The sequence below is a fragment of the Phyllostomus discolor genome, chromosome 1 (assembly GCF_004126475.2).
Source record: "Phyllostomus discolor isolate MPI-MPIP mPhyDis1 chromosome 1, mPhyDis1.pri.v3, whole genome shotgun sequence".
NCBI lineage: Eukaryota > Metazoa > Chordata > Mammalia > Chiroptera > Phyllostomidae > Phyllostomus > Phyllostomus discolor.
Window position 1 is genome coordinate 21,368,059 of NC_040903.2, and position 27,436 is coordinate 21,395,494.

Here is a 27,436-nt window from a genome sequence, read left to right on the forward strand (position 1 = left end):
GACTTCAAGTGCAATCCTTCTTAAAGTACCAGTTAGTGGACATATATCCTACTTCTGTCCTATCCTAGTACCACATTATTCATTCACATTGATGGGTGCAAGTATATGGGTCGGTCAAGGGACAAAATACAAGAACATCAGCTGCTTTGCCCAGCATAGTATTTATCCCATCGTCACTTTGTTGTGGAGAATTGCTTCTCTGCATCAGGATCATGCGATGCAGTTAAGGTTAACTTAACCCATATGATATATAACTCCAACCACCTATAATCTGAGACTTGAATATGTAATGAAAGCAGGGTCAGAGGGAGGAGAGAGAGAGGAAAAGAAAGGGAGAAGGGAGGAAGGGAGAGAGAGAGGGAGGGGAAAAAGTGTGTGTGAGAGAGAAAATCATGGCTCAAAAATTATCCAAATAAGAAATCTAGCATCATATAGCATGAACTTTCAACAGTGAACAGAAGTAATTAATTGGGCACTTTATTGTCAGTGTCAAGAACTGGTTTATAATCTGGTCATTAGTAATTTCTTCCAACTCTGGAGGGGGGCATTCGATAGAACATGCAGGTGAGAGTCATTCATTGATTGTGCCCTTCGTGAAAACAAAAGTATGTACCTGCTGTTATTTTATAAACAGTATTTCCATTAACTCTGTATTTTTCACTTCAAACATATTTTTCATGACTCATTTCATAAACTTATCATGAAGAATATGATTATAACTCAGTTTCACATCACACTTGAATAATGATACTATGGTTAAACAATTTACAGCAAAGTTAGTCAATTTCATATTGAAAAGCTCTATTTTATATTTATCCTGTGAAGCTCATTTGACTTTTTAAAGATAGTACACTGTGATCTATTTGAAAAATGACTCAACATTTTAATGGCTATTAGAGAAAATTTCATAACACAAAATGATGGTTGAATGAATTACATTTCTTGAAAACATGTTCTTCTTGACATTTTTCTTCTTGTATCCTGTTTGTTTATAGTTACTGACATGATTTGTTTTCATTACCAAATCCAAACTCATATTCTATAGTTACAGCTTTCTGTTCAGGAATAGTTCATGTACTCTTTTCTATTTATTAAACTATTTTCCCTCTAAAACTCATTTGATTGGCTTCTCCATTTCATTCAGCACTTTCCTCAAACATCACCTTCACATAGTCATCTTCTGGTGATATTATTTAAAATAATCATCCACTATGACTCGTTATCCTTTTACTTTACATTGCTCTCTAGTAATTACTATGCAAAATGTTGTTATGTATTTAACTCTTTATTGTATTTTTTCCAATTAGAATATAAAGTTCATGAATTTGGAAACTTTAATGTGCCCATTGTTTAATGTTCACTCTTAGGCAAATAGTGAGTTCTCCATTAATTCTACTTTTGTAAACTTCTAAATTGTAGAAGTCATAACCACCAAATGAGGAAATGTACTTTTACATTTAGTTGAACAACTGTGGAGTGATTTAAATGTTTTATTCATCAAGAACCTAGAGCAACACAACAGTGTACATTTAAAATGGTCATTTAAACAGTGTCAACTACAGTATGCAAACGTTGTAAAAGTATGTTACTTAAGATGAACTGTGTCTTGTTGATGTGTCAACTGATATTTCCATTTTTGTAGCATATATTCCACCTTTAAAAGCATAAGCATCCTTGAGATTAATCTTACATATCAAATTGGTAAAATAATTGCCTTTACTTTTTAAACTAAAGTGCTGTGAGCCACTTGAGAAACCAATAAAACTACTGCCTTTTACAGCCCCCATTTTAGAAAACATTTCCTAAAGGCCAAATAGTAGTTCTTTCTAATCTTTTCTTCCTCCCTGTCTGTTTTTCAAGGCAGTGTAAGTGTGTAAATGTTTCTTTTAAATGGTTTAATGAAATAATAGGTAAAAATATAAAGCAGTGAGAAAAATTAATTTCTAAAAGACAACTCATTTGTTTAACCTTAAGGACACAGTCACCACTTGTTCCTACCTGGTTTCCTTCCTGGCCCCCCACCCTGTCCCCAGAAGCACAGGGTGTCTGTCCAAGGCAGCAGCGTCATTGCAGTGAACAAACTCTCCATTTTCTATGAATGGCACTATTGTTAGAAATAGTCTCTCAGGTCCAAATCAGTGGTCAAAGGAACTCCTTTTGTCATCCTTTTCAAAAATGTGTATTACAAGGATTCTGATGATAATCCTTTCTCTTATGCCAGTTTTCTGACTCCTAAATAATGGCAACACTCCCGGGCGACTACAGTTTAGAGCAGAAAGCCCATTGCTTTCAGCATGTGTTCTGGGAAGAGAACCCCAAATAGAAAAGGCAATTACGCTAAAGGCTTGACAGAAATGTAGTTGTTCTAGCTGTAATATTTGAAGCTGACACTCTCTAGTCGCTGTACTTGCTCTATGCATGTCAGAAGTTAGTACTTTCCTCCTACTTTTCCTGAACCCTTTTTTCATGCTTCACCAAAAATCTTTCCCCTAACTGCCAACATGTCAAGGAAAGTTCTAATATTACTTATTTACTCCTCATATGAAGAAGTTTCTATCAATTTGGTACTTTTCCTAGGAGAAATTTTATTGCTGAATGTACTTATAATTTAACGGGCAGGCAAAAGCTTATTCTGTAAATGATATGAAAATATATTTTTAAATCTACAATCTACTCAAGGGCCATTTCTCCTATTAGCTATGCCTGCACCAGGCATCAAAAAGAGAGAATGTTCATTTTTATTTATATTAATAAAAATAGAAAACAAAACAATATACATAATTTATTATAAAAGTGTAGTTTGAGAAGGATGCTGGTTAAAATATATGCCATAATTTCATATTGATTCAGTGTACTATAATAGTATGTATAAATCACTGATATACATCATGTTTTGTTCAATAAAGAGCAACTTCCTCACTATCAGTTGAAAGTCTACTCAATTTTATTTTATTTAGAATAACCTTAATGTCTTATTCACTCCTCTAATTGTTAATTGACTATAGGTTTATGCTGACCTCTTAGTCACTTATTTCATTGTTGAATTATATTTGAAATGCAAAATCATAGTCATGACGTAATTATAATTGAACCAAGTGAGTCATCTCTTACAGTCTTTTAAGTTAATTCACTTTATTTTCCTTATAGCCAAGTAAACCTTCAGAAACTGAGACTTTTCTTTTCATAAGGAAAGGATCATAAGGAAGTTGGTAAGAGAAGTGAGAAGATAAAGAATTACTTGTTCATTTTTCAATCTTAGAACTTACTCACTTATACAGGGAAAGAAATGACAGAATGTAACTGCCCACAAACACAATATTACCAAGATTCACTAGCTTAGCCTTATCATAGAGAAGAAATGACTAGCTTAACCAACCAGGTCAGTGGGTGCTTTGGGGTGCGGGACTATGCGTATGGGAGAAAGGGAGGAGTTGGAAGTCCAGGAGGCACTAATACTCTTGAGTTTCCCTGACAGCTCCCAGTGCAAAGTCAGTTATAATTCAGAATCCTAATTAGGCCCCTGGGAAACGCCACATGCTCCATGGTAATCCTTTCCTGATGAACCCTTGTGGGTATTCTCAGCTGAAACAGTCTCTGTGGTTATATTTATTTGTAAACACTTCATTTACTCAAAAAACATTAGAAAATGTTATCAATGTTACACAGCAAACAATTCAAATGTAATTATTATAATTAGCCATTTTAAATTAAGGTTTTATTAAAAGATTCTCCAAAATTTTCATCCAGATATTCACGACAAAAATATCACAGCAAATTTGTCTGATAAGATAGAGAAGTCATTAATTTAGTGTTCTTTTCAGTATCTTAGAATTTCCTAAGTATTAATTCTCTCCAATAGCTGTCCCTTTTCACAAACAGTGTTCAAAGTTCAGACATCTAAGTCATAAATACTTACTGATCACTTAGTATATGAAACATATGTGGTAGAAATAATTGTAGCCAAAATAATAGGAATAAAGCACAGCTTCTGACCCCAGAGAAGCTACAAATTACTAAAAAGCACGTACAAGCAGAGATAACTAGAATTACATAATGAGTGATCAGTATCAAAATACTATGTAAACACTTCACAAAGAAAAATAATTTTGCCCATGGGATCAGCGGGTGATTTCTTTTTTTAAAGAGTTTTTGAAAAAAAAATGTAGGCTTTTACAACTGATAAAATGAAAGCAGATCTAGTAGGTACAAATGAATGGTTTTTATATAGAAAATTAGGTTTCAAGCATGCTTCTATTGGTTTTGAATATGACTTAAACTCCCTGAATTTCAGTTTACTTATCTCTTAGTGATGATTCAAATGGTTTCTAACTTGTAAGTTATCGTGTGAATAAAATACACTACATGCATGAGAAATGCACAGGAGCTTAGAATAATGTAGGCTCTTAGTACACATTAAATGATGATGAACTGTAACCAAAAAACAACTGATAATTATTGATTCTATATGCTAGACATATGATGTTTTGTATTAATGATCTCAATCATTATAGAAACTCATTATAGAAAATCATTAATTTTTACCCATAAAAATTATAGGAGGAAATTATGTTAGCCTTATAATTCTTTTCTGTGTTCTAATTTATTGATTATCTTGGAGAGAGGAAGGGGGAGAGAGAGACATCGATTTGTTTTTCCACTTATTTATTCATTCATTGGTTGTTTCTGGAATATGCCCTGACCAGGGATCAAACCTGCAACCTTGACATAGGGTCGACACTCTAACCAACTGAGCTACCAAGCCAGGGCTAACCTTATAATTCTTAAGAAGATACATAGAGAGGTTACACAACTTTCCTAAGCCACTCAAATGAGAGTTAACTAGTAATTCCTCTTTAAATAATTGCATTCTAAAAAAGCAAAATTAAAGACATTTGAATTTGAAAATCATACTTAAGGTAAACACAATCTCGAGTAAAAATATAAAGTAAAAGGAATAAACAACTAAGTGGAACTTTAGATTATGAATACAAATTTATTTTATATCATACTACTAGATAAATATTATATTTCCTAAGTCATTTAATCAGAGTGTGTTTGCAATTACATTTTGCAACAACCAATAAAACAATGGTCACTACATAAATGGAAAACAATCAAATGAATAAAACTTAGCATTTAATCAATCATCAATTATTAATATTATAATAAATAGTATTATAATTATTTTAATTTTCTCTAAATTTTAACAAAAAGCTATGGTATTTTCTTAAATACATTTTCAATGTTAATTCTTCAATGTGGATTTCACAGAATGTGCATTGTTCATAAACCCAAAACTTTTTGTAAGAAAAAGAGTTTCTTCAAAAAAAAGGAGTGTGTGCGTGTGTGTGTGTGTGTCAGATAGGCTGACATAATAAAATAAGATCATATACTAGCTTATAAATAATAGTAATGTATGACTTTCTTATCTTATGAGAAAGAATGAGTGAGCATCTCCTCCCTGTAGTTTTCTTCAAGGACCTAAGGTAAAAAATTTCTTCCAAATTTTACATTTGATTACCAATGTCATCCTGGACACCAATATGCAGATGACTCAAAGAAGAGAAAAAAGAAGTGTGGAGTGCTTTTTAAAATGGTCCCCAAAATTATTCGATAGTTCTATCAATACATGAGGTTTATGCGCCCACACTGTAACAGTGGAAAATTGTAACAGTGGGAATTATAACCCACCCCAACATTCTTTTGACGTTGTTTCTGTAAGCACTGACTCTGAGTAAGAGGTAGCTTGTATGTGAACAACATGTTTGTATAAGAACCCTAGGAATGAGCTTCAAAAGATATAGACTCTGACCTTCAGGCATCCCAGCTCCCAGAGATTTGCTGACCTTCCACCGTGGAGTCAAAACGACATAAAGTCCAGATGACGGAAAGCTGGGAAGACTAAACCAGGATGATGCACACCAGACTATCACTTGCCTTATAGGCATGGACTGTGCTCATCTACATGTAGAGAACATTTCAACCCCCTCCCTTGATCTCTTTGTTCTGTTCCCCTCCCCCTCATTATAAAAAACCTCTGCCTCCACTGAGAGGTGGAGACGGGCTATGTGACATGAGTCCTAAATCTTCCAGGTGGCTGGTACCTGAAAATAAACCACTTTCCTTTATATCAGCACCTGTATCCTGAGTACCAGCTCTTGTAGCAGCGGGCAGCCAGACTTGCTTTTGGTTACAACCCCATAAATCTGGGTGGAATTCACTCAATCCAGTGTAGTACAAGTAAAGCTATGTGACTTCTGAGGCTCATTCAGAAAAAGAGATTCTACTTCCTCCTGGTTTTCCTAAGACATTTACACGGGAGGAAGCAACTATCATTTAAAAACTCTAGCTACCCAGTTTTATGTCACTGGAGAGGTCCATGTAGAGTCACAATTTTCAGCTGAACTTCTGGCTCACAGCCAGCACTGACAGCTGACCACCTGAGTGACCTAAGACCTCCAGTCCAGGGGAAACTTCAACTGACAGTAATTTCATGAAAGGCTCTGCTCAAGAAGAGCCAAACTAATATCTTCTCAAATGTCTGACCCTCAAAAATTTGAAAGGAATAAAATGGTTGTGTTAAGCTATGAAGTTTTGCAGCAAGAGCATCTATTTAAAAAATTGCATGAGCTTTGTAGGGCCCATGTCTGAAAAAATCACACACCTTCCATAAACACACTCTTAATCCATTGGAGCCATATAACAAAATTCAGACTGAATGGCTTATACAAAACAAACATTTATTTCTCACAACTCTGCAAGAATTGGAAAGTCCAAGATCAAGGCACCTACAGGTTCAGTGTCTTGGGAAGGCCCGCTTTCTGGTTCATAGATCTCTTTTCACTGTGTTCTCACATGGCAGACAAGGCTGGGGAGCTCTCTGGGGTCTTTTTGATAAGGGTGCTAATCCCTTTTATGAGCCTCTCACGATTATGACCTAATCACCTCCCAAAGGCCCCCTCTCCCAACACCACCTCTTTGGGGATTAGGTTTCAATGTATGAATTTTGGAGGATACAACCATTTATTCCATAGCACGTATCATGGGCTATAGAATTCAGGAACTTAACAGCACATAACTGCAAGCAAGATTGGGAAATATAATAGGTATGCCCAAAAATACCAGACAGGAATGTGAATTTTTCATCATCTCCTATTGGACATAGTATTTGTGTTGAGGGCAAGAAAGGATAAATAAGCAAGAGAGGGATCATCCACTGCCCATTATTTACAGGTTTCAATTCTTCTTCCCTAATGCTTTGAGAAAGGGAATAAGGCATGAAAATGCTAAAAAGTCATGAAGTATTTTTCATAGTAAAATTTTACAACCACCTCAAATACCTTCCAGTTGTCTAGCTTGAATGTCCTAGAATTTAGCACTTGGTAAAAATTCCAGAGTGCCACAATTAATCTACTCATTTTGTTTCCTATCACTTTATTTCCAAATTGTTTACTTTCAGTGTGTCAGTCTCAATAGTCTTTGAGCTACCTTCCTGATTCTTACACATTACCTCATATACAGCAGTTAATAATAGACTGTTGCCAACTGAAAGAGGAAAGGGAAGAAAAATAATGATTATTGAGCACCCATGACATGTAACGCATGCTGTTAGTCACAGTATTTGGGATTTTTTTTTTAAACATAACACAGTCTTCTGAGAAATGTATTATTATACCCTATTTCACAGACACATAAACTGACTTGTTGAGATTCATTAAACAACTTTACCTCTATCATCATCCTGTACAGTCAGGACTTTTTGAATTGGTGTCAGCAATGTGACTGAGATCAACTTTTAAAATTTAAGAGTTTTGCCCTGGCTGGTGTAGCTCAGTGGATTGAGTGTGGACTGCGAACCAAAATGTCACATGTTTGATTTCCAGTCAGGGTACATGCCTGGGTTGCAGGCCATGACCCCCAGCAACCGCACATTGATGTTTCTCTCTCTCTTTCTCCCTCCCTTCCCTCTCTAAAAATAAATAAATAAAATCTTTTAAAAAATAAATAAATAAAAAAATTTAAGAGTTTCAATTAGTATTTATTTTGTATAAGCAGCATTAGAGAAGTAACCAAAGAGATATTTCAACTCATTTCACTTTTGTAAGAGTGAATATATCCCCCAATTGTTTTTATATTGCAGTATTTTTCATATACCCTGCCAAAGATAATACTCAAAGTTATATATATCTAGACTAAAAATTCACTTTTGATTCACCAAAAATAAAGAGAATGCTGAAACTGGAAACTGAATATAGAAATATAGGAGGGAATTAAATATGTCTCCAGTCACAATGTTAAAAGAATGGTAGCTAACCAAAGCCATGTAGAACCTCTACAGCACAGGTAGCAAACACAAGGCCGACAGGCTGAATCCGGCCCTCCATCTTGTTTCATCTGGCCAGCATCTTTTTTCTACCCAGTGGCAGTGCCGAGTTCCTTGCCCCTAGTTAAGAGTAGTTATACAGTCCTAAAGTTACATTTGGCCCTTTGAAGGCAACTGCAAGGCTGATATGGCCCCTGGTGAAAATGAGTTTGACACCCCTGCTCTATAGTAAAAGTTTCACTGGATATGTTATTCAGAAATTTTAATAGAGTTAAATTCATGAAAAGTCTGTGAATTTCAATTATTCATGACCCATGGATATTAGGAACTTGATTTAAATTGACCATAGAAAACATTTATACTAATTATGTTAAAATGGACTGGTTTAAGGGCAAAATTACATGCTATGGTTTATTGTGTTTTGCATATACATGCTTCCTTAACTAGAGAAAAAGCTGAGAATCATTAGTATATTTAAATGCCATTATGAGGAACTTAATACTAAGGGGAAATATAGAGGCTGTCTTTTTTTGAATTAAGTTAAATTCTATCCATTCCAATCTACAAACTTTATTGCCACCTTTACTTTATACATTTCATTTATACAGAGGCCTTTGGGTATTAAAACTGCTTTTTCTGCAAGCCTAGTTGTTTCTTACAAAATCTTTCTCTTGGTTCACTGACAACTCATCAACCTACAAATCTCAGCAATGACAACCTCTAATGATTGAAGCACATATCTTGATTTCTCTTAAAATCTCAGTATATTTCTGATTCAATACTGACTTTAGCATCATTGGCTCATTCCCTCTCTGACTGTCTCATTTCATCCACCAAGGACAAAGTATATGTCAGGACTGTCATCATTTGAACTGAGAGAAGAAAAAGGAATAACATTAGTTCACTATAACTCTGTTATCATATAATTTTTGTTTGTTGTAAGTGTATTTCTTAATGATTATGCCCAATAATGAATGATGCTATTCCAATTTGCTAACAAATACCTCAAAGCAAAGTTTATTTCTCATATAATAACAAAGATTTGTTCAGTTTTTCTATAATATACTTCAAATTACCAAGTTTTGACACTCTCTAATAAAATGTCACATTGTAAATATCTGGTGATAATATTCATGTAGTATATCAAGTTCAGCTTGCATTTTGAAGTATTATAAACATTCAATTGACAGAATAGTGCATACTGCGTAAGGGTCATGAGTCATGTCCGTTAAAGAGAATTTGAATTTCATTAAAAAAAATTCCTTTTATTTGCCATATAAAAGTTTATGTCTACCATTTCAGAACAAAAAATTTTATAGTCTAAATTAATTCAGTGCTGATTTCAGGCTCTAGGAATATATACTTTCACCAATTTAAAATGATAAAATGAGGTTATAGAATATTATGTGTATCATGATAAACTGATGTCGTAAGTATATCTGGATATATGTATCCTATAGTTATATATATTATAAGTATATGGGATGTATATGCAATACAAATACAAAGCATCCATTTAAAAGTCAGGTTACATATTGGCATAAAAAATAAGACAAATTCACAGATAGGATCTCATTCTGCTGTAAAATAAACCTAACAAGGAAAGTAATTGGAGAGTAAATATCTCCCACTTTATACATGGTCGTGTGTGTGTGTGTGTGTGTGTGTGTGTGTATGTGTTTGTGTGTAGTAGGCAAAAAAACAATGCTCCTCCCCATCAAAGATGTCTATGTCCTAATCTTTGTAGTCTGTGCATACATTACTTAAGGGGGCAAAGGGTAATTGAGGCTGAAGAGGGAATTAAGGTTGCTAATTAGTGGACCAAACCTTAAATTAGGGAGATGGTCTAGCTTTTCTAGGTGGATCCAACACAAGTGTTCTTACAAGTGAAAGAGGGTGTCAAAAGATTCAGTGTGAGAGTATGCAATGTGAAAAGGAGTGACCTGCTCTCGTTTGCTTTAAAGATGAAGGAGAGGCCCGTGAATGAGCCAAGGAAAGAAGTGGCCTGCAGAAGCTGGAAAAGGCAAGGAACCAGATTCTGCCCTCAAGACTCCCAAAGGAACGCAGCTCTGCCAACACCTTGACTTAGCCTACTAAAATGGGCTGGGCTTATAGCCTCAAGGAATGCAAGATAACAAAGTTGTATTGTTTCAAGCAACAGAGTTGATGGTATTTTGTTACATAAACAATAAGAAACTAATGTTATGCAATAAAAATAAGTACGTTGATATTTTAAAACACTTGTTTTATCATATCAATAACTTATCCAACTTGTGTAATGAAAGGATAACTCTACTGTTTATTGCTTACCTTCAGATTAAACTTTTCTGCCCATATCTACTACATATTAATACTTTTCAAATAGCATTTACTTAAGGGTTTAGATTACTACCAAAACAACACAGAATAGCGTTTTCCTCATTGTCAAAGTGTATGGCATCTATTCATGCCAGAATTAAAGAAAACAGTAGTAACCGATATATTTGGAAAGAATTTGTTATTCTGTTAAGGTTTGTACACATCATATACACACATACACACATAACATCAAATGTGTACATACACACATTTCATATTTTTACTAAGATGAAATTTAGTAGAATTCACAGAACTTGTATGTTATTCAAAGAGCTTTTAAAGAAATTATAAATCTAGGTAACCAATAACCTATGGAATGTGTAGAATGTTTCCTCCTTCCAGAAAGTTTCCTTGTGCCCTTTTCTGGTAAATGAAATGTCAACCATCCCCTCCATCCCTCCCTTCCACACACTCTCTGCTTATCCATTTCCCTATTGATCAACAGTTGACTTGTTCTTGTTTGAGGCTATTAAAATAAACATGCTGTAAACACTTGGGGATAAGTCATTCTGAGGGCATAGGTTTACATATCCTTGGCAAATTAACTAGGGGAGAAATTACTGGGTTCTAAGTAATATGTTTAATGTTTTATAAGAACCTGCCAAATGGATGCCCAAAGCAGCTGTGTCATCTCACACTTCCACCAGCAATGTATGAGAGTTACTTATGTACTTATAGAATAGTATAAGTTCTCTAAAATTATTTTTTTATTTCAAGATTCTTTTGTTATTCTATGCCCTTACCATTTCCATTAAATTAATGAAACAGTTTGTCAACTTCTAAAAGTTTATCTTAGTTGTTTTGAGGACTCAATGGATATATTGGTCAAATTAAAGAGAACCATCACTTTACCTTTATTAAATATATATATGGTATGTAATTTGTCTTCATTTCTCTGACTTTAATAATTTTTATAAAAGAGATAAATAGCATCTTTTGTTAAATTCATTCCCAAGTGTCTTATGTATGTTGATAGTATTTCAAATGGAATTATTTTTATTTTATTGCCCAACAGTTTGTTGCTATTATATAGAAATATCACTGGTTTTATATTGATATTTTTATAAATATTTTAGGATTTTCTGTGTAATCAGTTATGTTGTCTATGCATAAATGCAGTTTCATATCTTCTTTCCAACTGAAATCCTAAGTGTCCATGCCTCCACTTTTATGTGAAAGTGTTTATGAACCTTGAGGGAGGACCTTTACACAGCAACATACACACACACACACACACACACACACACACGACATGGTGGCGCACACACAAATCAAATCCTATTGGTTCTCTTTCTCTTGAGAACGCTAATATGCAAGCTGAGCAAACTAAGATACTTTCTTTGAAGGTAAAATTTTATAAAAATGTTTTCTCAAAAATAACAGGTGCAAAATAAGCTTTAAATAAATACATTTATGAAATTTCTTAATCACAAAATTTTTACAGTTTAACAAAGTACAGATGAAAATACTATTAAAACAAATTCACTTTGGCAGCAGGTGAAGTATCATCTTTAAAATCCTTATACAAATCGCATTGCCCCCTGGTGAACATGTGTCATACACCAGTCCTCACACTGTTACAGTGCTACGAACATTCTTTATATCGGGGACCTTGTTCCTTCCAAATCTTGACAAAGATCAATCCATTCACCACTGCCTAGGGATCCAGTTAAATCCTTACTCCTGACTGCTACGCAAAACCCTAACGCTGCCCACTGGTTCACTGCCCCACACTTCTGCCTTTCAGTGGTGCTCTTGAATGGGTCTCTAGTGTACCAGCATTCTCTGTCTGGTTCAGTCAAACCCAACGGCATTCTATCTGTGAGCGAGGCCCAGGACTTCTTCCTCCTCTTTTAGCTGTTCACAGGGAACCAACCTCCAGGAGACTGTCAGGATGGCTTGAGGCATCGGTGCAATTGCAATAGGTGATATAGGAGTCGAGAGCATTTATTTCTGTTGCTTACTTTTGTCCTGTAGTCTTCTTAAGGGCCAATTCTAAATATAACACTTCTTATGATATAATCTTCTGAGGCTACCCAAGTCTTGACTCAGTGGCTGTGTCAAAATTAAGCTCGTGATGAGAAGTTTGGTGCCTCATTCACTTGATGTCTACAGTTTGGTAGCAAATCAGACCTGCTATCAGGAGCTCCCAAAAATTTGGGTATTCTTATGTCTGCAGTATACAGTTGATCCTATTGGGCCTTAGGTCTCTTCCAGGAAAAGTTCAGCTATTGTTTATATAATAAGAATGTTTCGTGTGACACCAATGTAACCTGGCAGCAAGGGAGAGTGGACAGGAAAGCTCATGTGTGAACTATGACGACTTTCACTGTGCTAGTCAGTAGAGGTGGTAGATGCATTTGAGTGAGCATGTGTACTCTGTGGCCATCACATTCAAAATGACTGACCAAGTAGAGCAACAAATCTGCATCAAATGTTTTGTGAAGCTGCTTGAACATCCTCCATGGAAACTATTCAGATGATTCAGAAGGCTGCATCTATGGGCAACAGGTGGTTGGCAATTTCATCACAATAACACACCCACCTATGCATCACATCTTGTGCAGAGTTTTTTGGCAAAACATCAAGTCATCCAGGTGACTCAGCTCCCCTACAGCCCAGATTTGGAGCAACTTCTGGCTTTTCCCAAAACTAAAATCACCATTGAAAGGGAAGAGATATCAGACTGTCAATTAAATTCAGGAAAATACTACAGGGCAGCTGATGGTGACTGGGAGAACTGTGTGAGGTCCCAAGGTGCCCACTTTGAAGAGGATTGAGGTGTCATTGTCCCATATACAATGTTAATTATATTTTGTATCTTCTTCAATAAATATCTCTATTTATCATAGTATATGGCTGGATACATTCTGGACTGACCTTGTATGCATAGCCCATGGACAAAGACAACAATGTGATGAAGGACAGCGGGAAGAGAGGGTTGGGCAGAGAGAAGCAGAGAGGGGAGATGGAGGATGTCTTTAAGTGTCAACAATAAGAAACAAACAAAGAAAATGAAAGTCTTTGTGAAGCTCATAGCAACATGATACTTAAATTCTATTATGAATCCTGAGACCTTTTCTTTGCTGAGGTTTTTCTTTGCTATTTCTAATACCAAGTGTAAAGCTCAGGCGTATTGCTATTGCTGAACTTAAGTGTCATGACTTTCTACGCTAGGAGGAAATTTTAGCTTCTATATCCTTCTTTAAACAGTCAGAAGGAATGGAAGCCCAGACATCTTGCCTCCATCTGTCATCATTTTAGTTGGGAAGGTCAGGGAGAGTTTTTGCAGAGCTCCCCAATTCTCATTTCCAGAAAAACTGTTCTTTTTTTCAATGGGAGATTAAGAGGGGGACACATGGAGTCAGAGAGGAGTGAGACAGATTCTCATTATTTCTATCAAGCTTTTTTGTTGAAACTTTATGATACCAATAGCACTTTTACTAAATTTCCCATTTTCCATTTTGATATAGGTATTCTCTGTTTAAAAAAAAATTATTTCAGTAAAAATGGAAAGTAAGGGATATAATTAACTTCTTATCTAAAATGTTTACATATGTTTATTCAAATGATTATTTCCTAATTTAATAAATGAAGAAAACAAGCATGGATTGTTAGCCAAATTTACCCTACTTCAACCTCGTGCTTAATGTTTTAGCTCTTATGTTTTTGTTTTATATTGTAATTCTTAATATTTAACACATATTAAATTATATTGTGTGGTATAAACTAGAGAAGGATACACATTTTATGGTTTTATTCTTTGTCATTCAAGAAATAAGGATCTATATCTGGATTAAAGTAATTATTAAGATACAGGAATTGTAGCTAGACTTAACATCTCATGTCCTTCTTTGCTTCTATTGGACTCATTTTTAAAATCCTGCTAGTACAAAGAGTAGTTTGGAATCTTTAAAGTGTTTCATGCCTGAAACAGGTTAAAAATGAATAGATTTTAGTATGGATTACCTTGTTATAGAATGCCAGGTCAATTGATAGAAATTAGTATCTTCTCTGAAGTTAAAAACATTTGAAAGAAAACATTAAGCTTAATCAAAACTAATTCTGCTCTAATAGCTTGCTTTCCTGACAGTAATGCAAGTGACCTGCAGAATAAAAGTGTGAGAGCTGGTCCAAGTGCACAGTATGGGGTTATTTATTATTCCTGACAATTAAAACCTTCTGTAATCTATGAAAAGCCTAATGTAGTCGTTACCAATGACAACCAAACTTGCAGAGCAACAAACTGAAAACCTCAGGTCCTTTTTGAAAATGCATTTTTTATTCATCATAAATAAACTTAGGTTCATAAATAATGAGATCTGAATTTTCTTTTTTTTTCCTAAAATGTATGCTCCTAGTTTGATAGTAGCCCCAAAAGTCAGTATGTTTCTACCGAGCTGGCTGCCACAGTTAGAAATAAGGAAAGCTGAGTACTTTAGATTGAGACTCTCTAGAGGGCAGAGTTTGGTTCCTGAAACCGCACTGTGCCTTTGCCTCAGTGTAAGTACCATATGGGATAGACACAGCCGAGGTCAAAGATTTCCACACTCCTTTTTTCACTCCTAAGATAAACAACAAGGGAAACACATGCTAAACAGAGAACTTTAATGGCATTTTAAGTAACATTAATTTGTAATAAAATGTATCACCCAACTTAATAATATATTTGCTTATTTTGTGACATATTTTTGAGAATGATATCTCATTCAAATGAGGATAATTATTGATAAGGGAAAAACAGATGAATACAGGTTATAATTGAGAAGTATAACCATTCTGCTCAATGTTTTCCTGTAGAATATTTATGTTTCTCAATTATCCTTACCTTTGCAGGAGTGTCTTGATCTTATTTGCAGGTTTATGTGAATCTTATGTGGATGTATTAACTGAACCAAGATGTCTCAAAAATTACTCCATAAAATATTAATTTCTGAAGATATATGTTCAGTGAAAAACAGTTTTTATATGAAATTCAAGTTTGAGAACACAAGATTCGATCACATGCAGTAGTTTTTGCATTGCAGGAAATTTCAGAGACTTTACTCTGCTACCACGTTATTTTATTCAATAAAAAAAAGACATTGTTCGAACATTTTGTGAAATTATTTTATGATGACAAATGACACCTCATTTAGACTACACTTGAGAATAAGGATTTCTGACTGTGTTCCCCCTTTTGAAGAATCTATATTAATTCAATGGCTTTCTTGATAATCTTTTGCATCTTATTATATCCTTAGAGCAAAGCATTTATATTTTTATAAATTTTATGTTTAGATTTTTCTTTATGACTCCTTAAGATAAAGTATATGAATATTCTAGAGTATGAACATTAGCACAAAATGCAGATTTCTCTGTTTTGTCTTTCTCCCCCCTCACAACATCTCTGGTAGCAGCCCATATCAGATGACCCAAGAAGCACCTCACTGCACTGGCCACGGCCTCAAAAGTCAGAACAGTCATGGTGGTGGAAAATAATGCAAAAGTCAGAAGAATAAAAACTATGGAATACAAGGCTAAAGATTACCGTAAGAATGTCAGTAAGACAACTGAGCACTTCAAAATCTCAGTTGCCAAAATGTATATGTAAGAAATGAATTTGTGCATTTTTTAATTTCATGAAAGGATAGTCCATAGCTGTAGAAAGAGATTAAAATACTGTTTGTCTCTCTCCCTCTTCTCTCTCTCTCAATTACTACATGTCAGAATATAAAAAACAATTTCAGGGCCATCACTTTCCTCTCTCTATATCGTTATAGATATACATCTCTAGAGATCTCTGATAGATCTCTAGAGATGTATATCTATATATCACTAAGTGCTTTGAAAAAGAAATATACATATCTACATTTACATACACACACATATAAACAAATTTCAATATCTTACTTCCATATTGCCAGACCACAGCACAATGCCTAATACTTATAAAGTACAGAATAAAGTGAGACTTAGTAGAAATTTTAAAATTTCCTCAATGTTACCAACATCACTTACGTGTTCTTTAGTTATTTTATGAGATAAAATTAAATCTAATCTTAATCCCCCCTGCACATGCACACACATGTCTTATAGTATACAGGAGCAGAATATTTATCTCATTAAGATAAATTTCCATTGTATTTTAAATTGGAGATTTTCAACTAAATATTTTCTTGGCTGTTTTAGTGAACATTGTTAGAAATATGCCCCCATAAATATTCATAGAAGGGGAAATATGAATATTTATAAGGGATTGAATAATTTCTGTATTTGAGGACATTTATTTTTTGGAACTCCAGTATTAACAATAGCAACTTCTATATTTTTCTTACCATGTGTTATCTTGTTAAGGGTTTTCTATAAACATTCCAAGAACCTCTAGGCAAAATACATCCAAAGAAACCATACTTTGTTTGCATTTGATTTTATTTAAATGAAGTATTTGAAATGCTTTTTCCTGTGAATATTATGGTACAAAATTATTGTATGTAAATAAACCAGTTTTGTTCCCAAATATACATATCTTGGAAATTTAAAAATAAGCCAAAACTGGCACTGGTATTAGAACAGTAGTGAACTTTCAATGTGAATTAATTGCTGAAAGCTTACAAATATTAATTTCATTTAAATTCTTAGAGGATACATATGTAAACCTTCATATTTGAAATCACAAAGTTATTTTTTTCAGTGTCAAAACTAACTAATAAGTAAAAGCATAAACTGGAAATATATTAAGAATTCCCCTATTGTACTATCATGGGAAATACTGTTTTCAAAAATCACTTGAAGTCATAAGTAGAATCCAGATATTGGTATTTGTATTACAGCTAAAAAGACCTTTTTTAAAAAATTTGGAGTATGGCTGATTTAACTTACACTTTTAAAACCAATGGCTGGCCGGTGGCTGGCTCTTAACCAAAGAAAAGTGGTGCAGCGGGCCACCACCTCCTGGCCTGAATGACAGTGACATTGAATTGAGTTCTCAAGATGAAGACACATTGGAGAACTCTGGGCTTAACTTACAGGAAGACAAAGCTGGGGCCATTACAATAACAGAGATCTCAGATTTCTCTACAGATGGACCAAAATCGGAAGTAGAGGCAAGTGTAAATGTATATGAAGAGCGTCCCTGGAATTCCTTGCATATGTGGAATAAATTTCAAGAATTGCATTGAAGACACTGAACAGAACATCTCAAATCCAAGATTCAAAAGGAAGAAGAAAGAAAACATTCCAGAGAAGGTACATTGAAGAATGTAGAAGAATCTCATCATGAACAGTCCTCAACTGAAACCCAGTGGAAGGAACTTCATATTCTAGAGTCAATGACAGGTTTGAACTCCCCAGGTTTTTTTCCCCATGGGGAAAAAAAAATAATTGAGAAGTCAGGCCTTGAAAAGAGCATAGACCAGGCTGCAGAAGAGTAGAAAACTGAGAAAGCTGAGGAACTCAGCAACCGGCTAGCTACCCAAGAACTTGGTGTAAAAATTGCCAAAATGATGCCTGCCATAACTTTGTAAAAATCAAAAAGGATGCTGAAAATTCACAGACTGCTTGAAAAAAGAAGAAACTTGCATGGGGCTTTCAGCAAAGAGGAGATGAGAACCAAAAGCACCGGGATACTTAAGTTCTTCAACACACTGTGTCTTTTCTTGAATTTTTACTTGAGTCTTCAGTTTCTCAGTTGACTGAAAAGATATTCCTGCTTATGTTAAATATGTCAGGAAACTGATGGAATTAGAAGAGTTGAAGGATTGATTATCAATCTTTTCCTAAAGAGTTCAACCTGAAGTGAATGAAATAGAGTGTTCCATTTTTTGTACAAGGAATCTAAGCATAGGTGCAGAGAGAAAAAACCCTGGATTTTTATGTTTATTTATTTATAGAGACCTACGGTATAAAATCAATTTTTCCTTTACATCCATTGGGTATAGCATAGTAAATGAGCTCCTTGTACTTTCTTATTTGTACTTAGTATAACTGAATATATTCTGGAACAGCAATTTTAAGATTGGCCTTTGTTTATAATGGATTATTCATAAATATAGGAAGTCTCAATTAATACTGTTACAGAACAGGGACCAGAGGGGTACAATATACTGTTACTGAACGGACCCCCACTAGGTTCGCACTGTCTGCCACCAGAGGAAAGATGTCTTTCAATGCCAGAGATTTGTGAAAAGGAAAGGAAATGTTTATTTAGAGTTATACAGACTTAAAGTAGTGACCCAATGTCTTCATTAAAATCCCAAAGTCCCTTAAAATACCTACAAACACACACAGTCCTTCCTTCTCCCTCTGCCCTAATTTGGGGTACCATATCTCAGGAAAAGTTGCAGCCCCTGATTCAAGCTACTGGCACCATCAGCTGTGTCACTGTCAGGATTTCCAATTAATCCAATGCCATGTGTCACCTTCTCATGGCCCACCAACAAAAGTCCCTGCACCCTTTTTCTTCCAGGCAAAGTCTCTCCTGCTTCCTAAACCACGTGGCAAGAGGGAGCACTCCAAAGCCACGTGGCTCTCACTCTGGCCGAAGCCATGTGGTTCTCCTTTCAATGGCTGCCTCATCTGGGTTTAAGCCAATCTTCCCCAAGCCAATCTTCCTCTGCAGCCCCATTTCCAACTCCTCCTACAATTGGCTACACTTGCCAGCATTCCCATATTTTTCAGTTTTTCTGGGCTGCCATGGTAAGTCTGGGCAGGTATAGCCCCACAGCATGGAGCCAATCATCTCCAAGCTCTCGTGCAGGTAGTGTAACCAGGGGGAGCTGCCTCCCAGTTACACCTCGGATGGAAGTCACTTCTATCCTCCTGGCTCAAAGCATGGCCACAGCTATTTAACATTTAAAGGCTATAGATATGTTAAAACAGTTAAAGACTATAGATATGTTAAATGACCATGCCAGAGATTAGCTGCAAAGCTGTTGCTATGCAAAACAGCTCTGCTTGTTCCTGCTCCAGGTGTCCCTTCTCCCAACTCACACCTGTGGGGGGAAGGGGTGAGGACATCCTTTATATCCTTCTAATATTTCCTGGACACCTTGAGTTCTGGACCCCATTCCAAATCCCTATTTGGAGCCCCCCTCTTGGCTGCATCTGTTACAATACTGTCTTTACAAATGACTTTATCTTAGTGTTTTAAAAATAGTTTTTAGTTCTTTATTGGATACAGTAGAGTTGATACTTCATAGTCACACAATAAAAGCATTTGGTTAATTTTAATGTAACTTCAGGTAAACCATTACAACAAAAAAGAACAGAATATAGTGTTTGGAGGATGATTTAAATTCAGTTCAGATTCTGTCAGGAAATGTCTCCCGAAATATCTCTCTCAGCCATGTTATTCTTTAAATTATGAGATGATTCTTAGAAGAGAAATTGGTATAATTATATTAGGATGTTATAACCCAAGGCAATATAACTTTGAACCTTCTAAAAATAAAACAAATAAAACCAATGGCCCAAGAAATTGATGGTTAAGGGATAGCATATTTTGTTGTTTCTTCAGTTGATATTATTTATTGTTCTTGATTTTTTTCTTTAAGAATAATAAGTACAATTATAAATGACATTTATAGAATACTGTGTGTCAGACACTTATCTCAGCACCTGTAGAAAGAAGAATTCTTATTTTCACATTTGATAGGTAATTAAATGGAGACTGAAATATATGAGCAGCTTGCCTAGTATGTCTCAGAAAATTGGTGTCTTGAGTTGGGATTCAAGACTCTGTTTTGGAGTCTGTCTGACCCCAAAGGTCTGTTCTCCTCAATTCTGCCCTATGATGTGTCCCGCAAGCTACAGAGCTGTGAACTAATAAATGCATGTTGCCTTAAGCCACTAAGTCTGTGGCAATACGTTATGCAGGAGTAGAATAAAAATACTTTCTCTTTGAGTCACGGGGCCATATTGAGAGCTCAGTGTTCTTCCTATCACCTAACTGTTCACACATTCAGAAGGGTCAGTAACTAGATCGGTCTTGGCAAGGGAGCATATGCTGTGGGGCCCATGGAGACTCCCGTGACTGCTCCTTTCATGGGCTATTGGGCAATCACATGAGTTGTCAAAATCAAAGATGAGTTTATACCTATGAATTAGTTGTTTTCTACCTGTGTTTTCCTTAGCAGTTGTTGTACTGTGGTTGTTAGATGAAGTTTACAGGTAAAAATCTTCAGTTCAATATGCCAAAGGGTAGATGATACTGGTAGAAATTACTAATGACATAAATACATACTTGTTTATGAACGATTTATATTTATTTCCTTCCACAGGCTACAGCAGTGAGCAAATGAGAGTAAGAAGTGTACTAAGGACACTATTTGTACTAAAATTGGTCAGTTCATCACTGCCTCAGCTGCTTGCACTCCATGCTGGCATGTCAGTGACCTCTATGAGGAGGAAAAAAAAAAAAAAACCACTTTCTTATCTTTTGTATAAGGAGGTTGAAATTTCCTTACAGTGTATATATCTCAGTTTGCAAAAAACCCAACTCAGCACAATGACCCTGAAAGCCACAGGGATATTGATGCTCAGATACTGAATACTTGAGAGGCTGGCAGAACCGTTATGCCCAAGTTTTCCTGAAGGATAGAGGTTTCAGCAGTTTTGAGTATTAGAGATCACTATCAGTACTTCCACAGCTGGTTTGCACTTACTTTGTGTAATAGACTGAAAGCTTATATCTCCCCAAAATTTATATGTTGATGTCCTAACCCCCAATGTGTTGACTGTTGAAGTGAGGCCTCTGGGAATGAGTAGGTTTAAATGAAGTCATGTGGCTGGTGTCTTTATGTTAGGATTATCACATGGAAAGAGAAAGAGACGCAAGGGCTCAAGAGCTCTCTCCATCTCCAAGTGTATCCCCTGTGGAATGGCCATCTGAGCACAGAGAGGTCAGTTATCGACAAGCTAGGAAGCAGGCCCTTACCAGGGGCAGAATCTGTCAGCACCTTGATCTTAAACTTCCCAGCTTGCAGTACTATGAGATATAAATGCCTATTGTTGCTGCTACTGAGTCTACAGAATTTTGTCATAGTAGCCCTTGTTGGCTAATTTTATATCTATTTGACAGCAGCATGGGATTCTCAGATTAAACATTATTCCCGGGTGTGTCTGCCTGTAAAGGTGTTTATGAATGAGATCAGCAATTGAACAAGTGGACTCAGTAAAATATGACGTCTTTCCAGAAAGTATCCAGCCATGTACTATGAAAAATAGAGACATTTATTAAAGAAGATACAAGATACCAGAAACATACATAGGACAATAGAGTCTCAGTTTCCTTCAACATAGGTACCTTGGAACCTCACACAGTTCTTGTATCCTTTCTTCCACTGCTCAAAGCACTCTGCAAAATCCCTTGTTGGAATCACCATCAGCTGCCCCATTGTATTTTCCTGACCTTCATGGACAGTCTAAAATCTCTTCCCTTTCAAAGGTGATTTTTAGTTTTGGGAAAAGCCAGAAGTTTCAGGGCACCAAATCTAGGCTGCAGGGGTATGGGGGACATTTGCCTGCAGAGCCCGCCACCTGCCATGGATGAGAATAAGTCTACCAAGACATGATCTGCTTGGTGAGGAAAGATGGCTGATCTCTCAAAGGAGAAGGGCCAGGAACTCCTTCTTCAATGAGTTTTTATTGGGTTTATTTGCATAGGAATACAAAGAGTATACATAAAGCTCATCAATCATTGTCAGGCAGTAATGATCAAACAATAGATAATATTCAGAGAAATATGAGGACTTATTTTGAGTCGGGCTCAGATAGTTAAATGGCCATAAAACTTTGGGGAAACAAATTCATTTCATGCTTGGACCTTTATTTAAATTGAGGGTATTAACAATGCAGGTTTCTTAAGATTCTATGCATTCTTTCTTAGGCCTGATCCTTCCCACCCCCCCAGAGAAACCCCCCTTTCCAGCACAAGGCTGCACCCACTTCTGACATTGTTTCAGGTTTAAGTCAGGCAGGGGAAGTAAGGCAGCCAAGAGATTAGGAAATTTCTTGCAGATGGAATGAGGACTCAGGCTATGTCAAAGCTGAGGGGTAAGGGTTCATCACCCCCTTTTTCTATAGCCCCCCAAGTCCTTCCCTGAGGGCCCCCTCATGACAGTGCCTGTCTTAGGTCATCCTCCTTTGAGGACTCTTACCTGTCATTGGCTAACTGGTCATCCACTGGGGGCCAGGCAGGGTAAAGTAAAGGGGACAGAGGCAGCACCCCTCCTAAGGAGATAAGCCTTATATCATTAGTGGTTTAGGATCCCAAGTTCTCTCACTCAGCCTTAGCCATAGGGGATTACAGCTTCTGAAACCAGGCAGGGTGGTTCCCAACATAAGGGGTGAGTCACCTGGGTGATTTGATGTTTTGCCCGAACAGTCTGCATGATTTTGCCGCAACTTTGCCACACCTTCTTCAGGTGTGGAGAACCAAGCAGTTTCCATTGAGATGACTGGGTCTTTGTTTCTGGGTCATAGACGTAGTCCCACCATTTAACTCTTGTTGTGATTTTCTTGAGGAAATACGGTTCATTGGCAGTGGCTTGAATCAAGTCATTAGCAACTGCAGAACAATGTTCCTTCTGCTCTGGTAGCAGAAGCCACAGAATAAATTTTTGCCACGACACATTTCATGCCCAGATCCTGCATCAAAATCTCAGACACAGTAGTGTTTGGAATCCCCAGATCAGCTTCTAGTTCTCACACTGTCAGTCATGGATCTTTGTTGATTGCCGTACACATTCAACTTTCTCAGGTGTTCTGCTAGTTGCAGGCCTTGGATCACTTTCAACAAATTGCCAACTATCTTTGAAGGATTTGTGCCACACTTTTATTTGTGCTGCACTCATTGCATCATCCCTGAAAGCCTTCTGAATTTTCTGAGTAGTTTCCATGGAGGAGTGTTTAACGAAACATTTGAGGCAGAATCATTGCTCTACTCGCTAAGTCATTTTGAATGTGATGGCCACGCAGTAGACGTGCTCACTTAATGGCATCAACTGACCCATTGACTAATAAAGTGAGGTCATCATTGTTCGTGCATGCATATTCCAGTCCCCTGTCCTTGGCTGCCATGTTACATCAATGCCACACAAACCATTCTTGTTGTATTAACAATGGCTAGTCTTTTTCCAGACAGACCTCAAATATGCGTTTATGTTTTTTTAATCCCTTCTAATCCCCCCACCTCTCTCCCCTCTGAGATTTGTCAGTCTGTTCCATGTATGCATGTTCTTGGTTTTATTTTGCTCATTATATTCCACACATTAGTGAGATCATATGGTTTTGTCTTTCTCTGACTGAGCTATTTTGCTTAGCATATTTTCCAGGTCCATTCATGCTGTTGCAAAGGGTAAGAGTTCCTTCCTTTATACAACCATGTAGTATTCCACATATAAATGTTCCACAGCTCTTTATCCAGCCATGCACTAATGGGCCCTTGGGCTGTTTCCAGATCTTGGCTATTATAAAGAACTCTGCTATGAACATAGGGGTGCATATGTTCTTTCTGACTGGTGTTTCAGGGTTCTTAGGATATATTCCCAGAAGTGGGATAACTGGGTCAAAAGGCAGGTCAATTTTTAGGTTTTTTTGAGGAAACTCCATACTGTTTTCTACAGTGGCTCCACCAGTCTGCATTCCTACCAACGGTGCACTAGGTTCCCTTTTCTCTAAATCTTTTCCAGAATTGTTGTTTGCTGATTTATTGATGGTAGCCACTAGCAGGAGTGAGCTCATTGCAGTTTTTATTTATTTATTTATTTTTTATTTTATTTTTTTCCATTACCATTTATCCCCCTTATACACCCTCCCTCCCACCAGAAGCACTACATGGTTATCCATGGTCATGGGTCTTTTTCCTTTTTGCTTGGTCCCTGCACCCACCCCCGACCATCCCCCCAAAGTTGTCAGCCTGCTGTCTATCTATGAGTCTGTCTCTTCTTGCTTCTTAGTTCAGTTTGTTCTTTACATTCTATGTGTGAGTGAAATCATATGGGATTTGTCTTTGTCTGACTGGTTTATTTTACTTAGCATAATGTTCTCCAAGTCCATCCATACTGTTGCAAAGGGTAAAATTTTATTCTTTACAGTCAAGTAATATTCCATTTTGTAAATGTCTCATAGTTATTTTATTCACTCATCTCCTGAAGGACACTTGGTCTACTTCCTTATCTTGGCAATTTAAATAATAAGGCAATGGACATAGGGGTACTTATGGTCTTTCAAATTATTCTTTTGGGTTCCTTCAGGTAAATTCCCAGAAATGAGGCATAAGGCAGTTCCATTAAAATTAAAAAGTGGGACTATATCTGACTGAAATTATTTTTTTGCACAACTAAGGAAACCATCAACAAAATAAAAAAGAAAACCCACTGATTAGGAGAACATATTTGCTAACACATCTGACAAGGAGTTAATATCCAAAATTTATAAAGAACTTACAAAACTCAACACCAACAAAATAAACAATCTAATTAAAAAATGGTGAAAGGGCCTGAACAGACATTTCTCCAAAGAGGACATACAGATGGCCAATAGACATATGAAAAAATGCTCAATTTCAGTAATCAGAGAAATGCAAATTAAAACCGCAATGAGATAATCACTTCCTACAACTGCATGTAAATCTACAATTATTTAAAAATGAAAAGGTTAATTTAAATAATTTGAACACATAACTCAATGGTTGAGATGTCTACATAAAATCCTGAAATAATTAATAAATAGAAACATAAACCACTTTATATAAAAATATACAATATACAAAATTAAAAGAGCAACTGTAAAGTGTGGGAACTTTTTGCTGCAAATGAATATTAATGTACTAATATGAGAGGTATACTAAAGGGAAAAATGATGAAGGAAATTTATAATTTAAATAAAACTACAGAACTATTAAACTTAATGTTAATGACTTTTGACAAAATACTTTTTTGTCTCTCAAATTAACACTTATTTCAAAGTTAATCTTCAGTAATGGAGAGTGAATAGTAAATTCTTTAGAAGCAGATAGTTCTTTCTGAAAGCAATTTATCACTATGTACCAAGAGTTTTAAAGTAGTTTTCAATCAATGCTTCAGTAATTCTGTACATAAGAATGCACCCTTGGAAATGTAAAGTGGTAGTCTCTTTGAAAGCAGTTTGGAAGTCACTTAAAATATTAAGTTTGAGTTATGTCACACAGCAATTTCCATGGATGTATGGAAAGATGTTGACATAAAAATGTGCACATAAGTACTTAAAATAGCATTGACATTCAAAATGTGGGGAGGACAATGACAGATGTGCACCCAGTGGTGACTGGGTAAAACACCTGTGATATACCCATAAAATTGAATATAATTGTTTAGTAGGAAGGAAGAACTGCACATGCTACAACATGGATGAACCTTGAAAACTTATGCTAAGTGAAAAAAAGTCAGTCACAAATATTAAGAATACACAAATCTGTACAGAAAGATCATTGCCTAAGAATAAAGAATAGGCCTGGGGTGTAATTGGAGGTAATTTGGCAAGATAACACAAATGGTCTAAAGTTATATTATGATAATACACAACTGTATGAATAAAAACCATTGAATTCAATCATAAAATTTAAATAAGTGAATCATACGATATAAATTATATGCCAATAAAGCTGTTTTAAAAGACTATCGTGATATAATTTGCAATGTACATAAAGATATACATATATACAAAGACTTATGGGATTTCATGCCAAACGATAGGAGGCAATCTAATGCTTAAACTTAAGTATTAAATCAGTTTCACTTTATCTATGGAATGAAATATACAGAATTTAAAACATATTGACTGTAAATTTCTAATAATATCTAACAATTCATTCCATATGTTAAAGTATAGAAAATCACATATGCACAGTATAAACTATACTATGTAGAGAGTTCTGTGTGTGTGTGCAGATTCACACACACATTTATTCAAATAGCCTGGATATAAACATACAATAATTTTAGCAGCAATTTTATCTTACTAATGTGATCATTAGCTCTGTTTTGTTTGGTTTTGGTTTTGGTTTTTATTCCCTTTGTATCATCTAAATTCATATAATTTATATATATATATTACTTTTACATACTTTTTTATTTTATTTTAATTGGTGTTGCAGTACAATTTTCTATCTTTTATTCCCATCCCAACACACCCACCCAACCTTCCCCTCCTCCCTCCCATTTCCACCCGCCCCTAGTTTTTAATCCATGTGCCCTCTATACTTGTTCCTGTAAACCCTTCCTCTTTTCCCCTGAAATTTCCTCTCCTCTCCCCTCTGAACACTGTCACTTTTATATACTTTTATATACATTTTAATAAAAATGTTTAGTTTAAAAAATTTAAATACGGTTTCAAAGAACTTCATTGTTAAAGCATGAAAATAAATCATTATCAATCTACTGATAATTTTACAGAATGCCATGACTTTAGTTTTATACTTTATAAAATGGAAATGGTAACAATATATCAAAGTATTTACAAAGACAAAACAAAATAATTTGAAAGGCATTTAAAAGTACTTGATTAATCTCAGAGCACCATTTCCCAGGGAGAAAGGCAGGAAGGACTACTGAATTGTGAGCAATATACAAGGACAGTGATCCAGGTGAAAGTGTATCATCCATCATCCAACAGCAGGGGAAAATGCAGAGGGTTATCAAAGGAAACAGTCATAGTAGGTCTTAGACTAAATTGGCTCTACTTCAGCAAAGGACCAAAAGCCCTACAACAATATTTATCCAAACTATTGGCAGGCTT

General features: G+C 35.7%; 1 pseudogene; it reads left to right on the forward strand.

Annotated features, from left to right (window-relative positions):
• The first annotated feature begins 17,556 nt into the window (after positions 1 to 17,556).
• On the forward strand, positions 17,557 to 18,293 carry LOC114491835 (annotated as a pseudogene).
• The last annotated feature ends 9,143 nt before the right edge of the window (positions 18,294 to 27,436 follow it).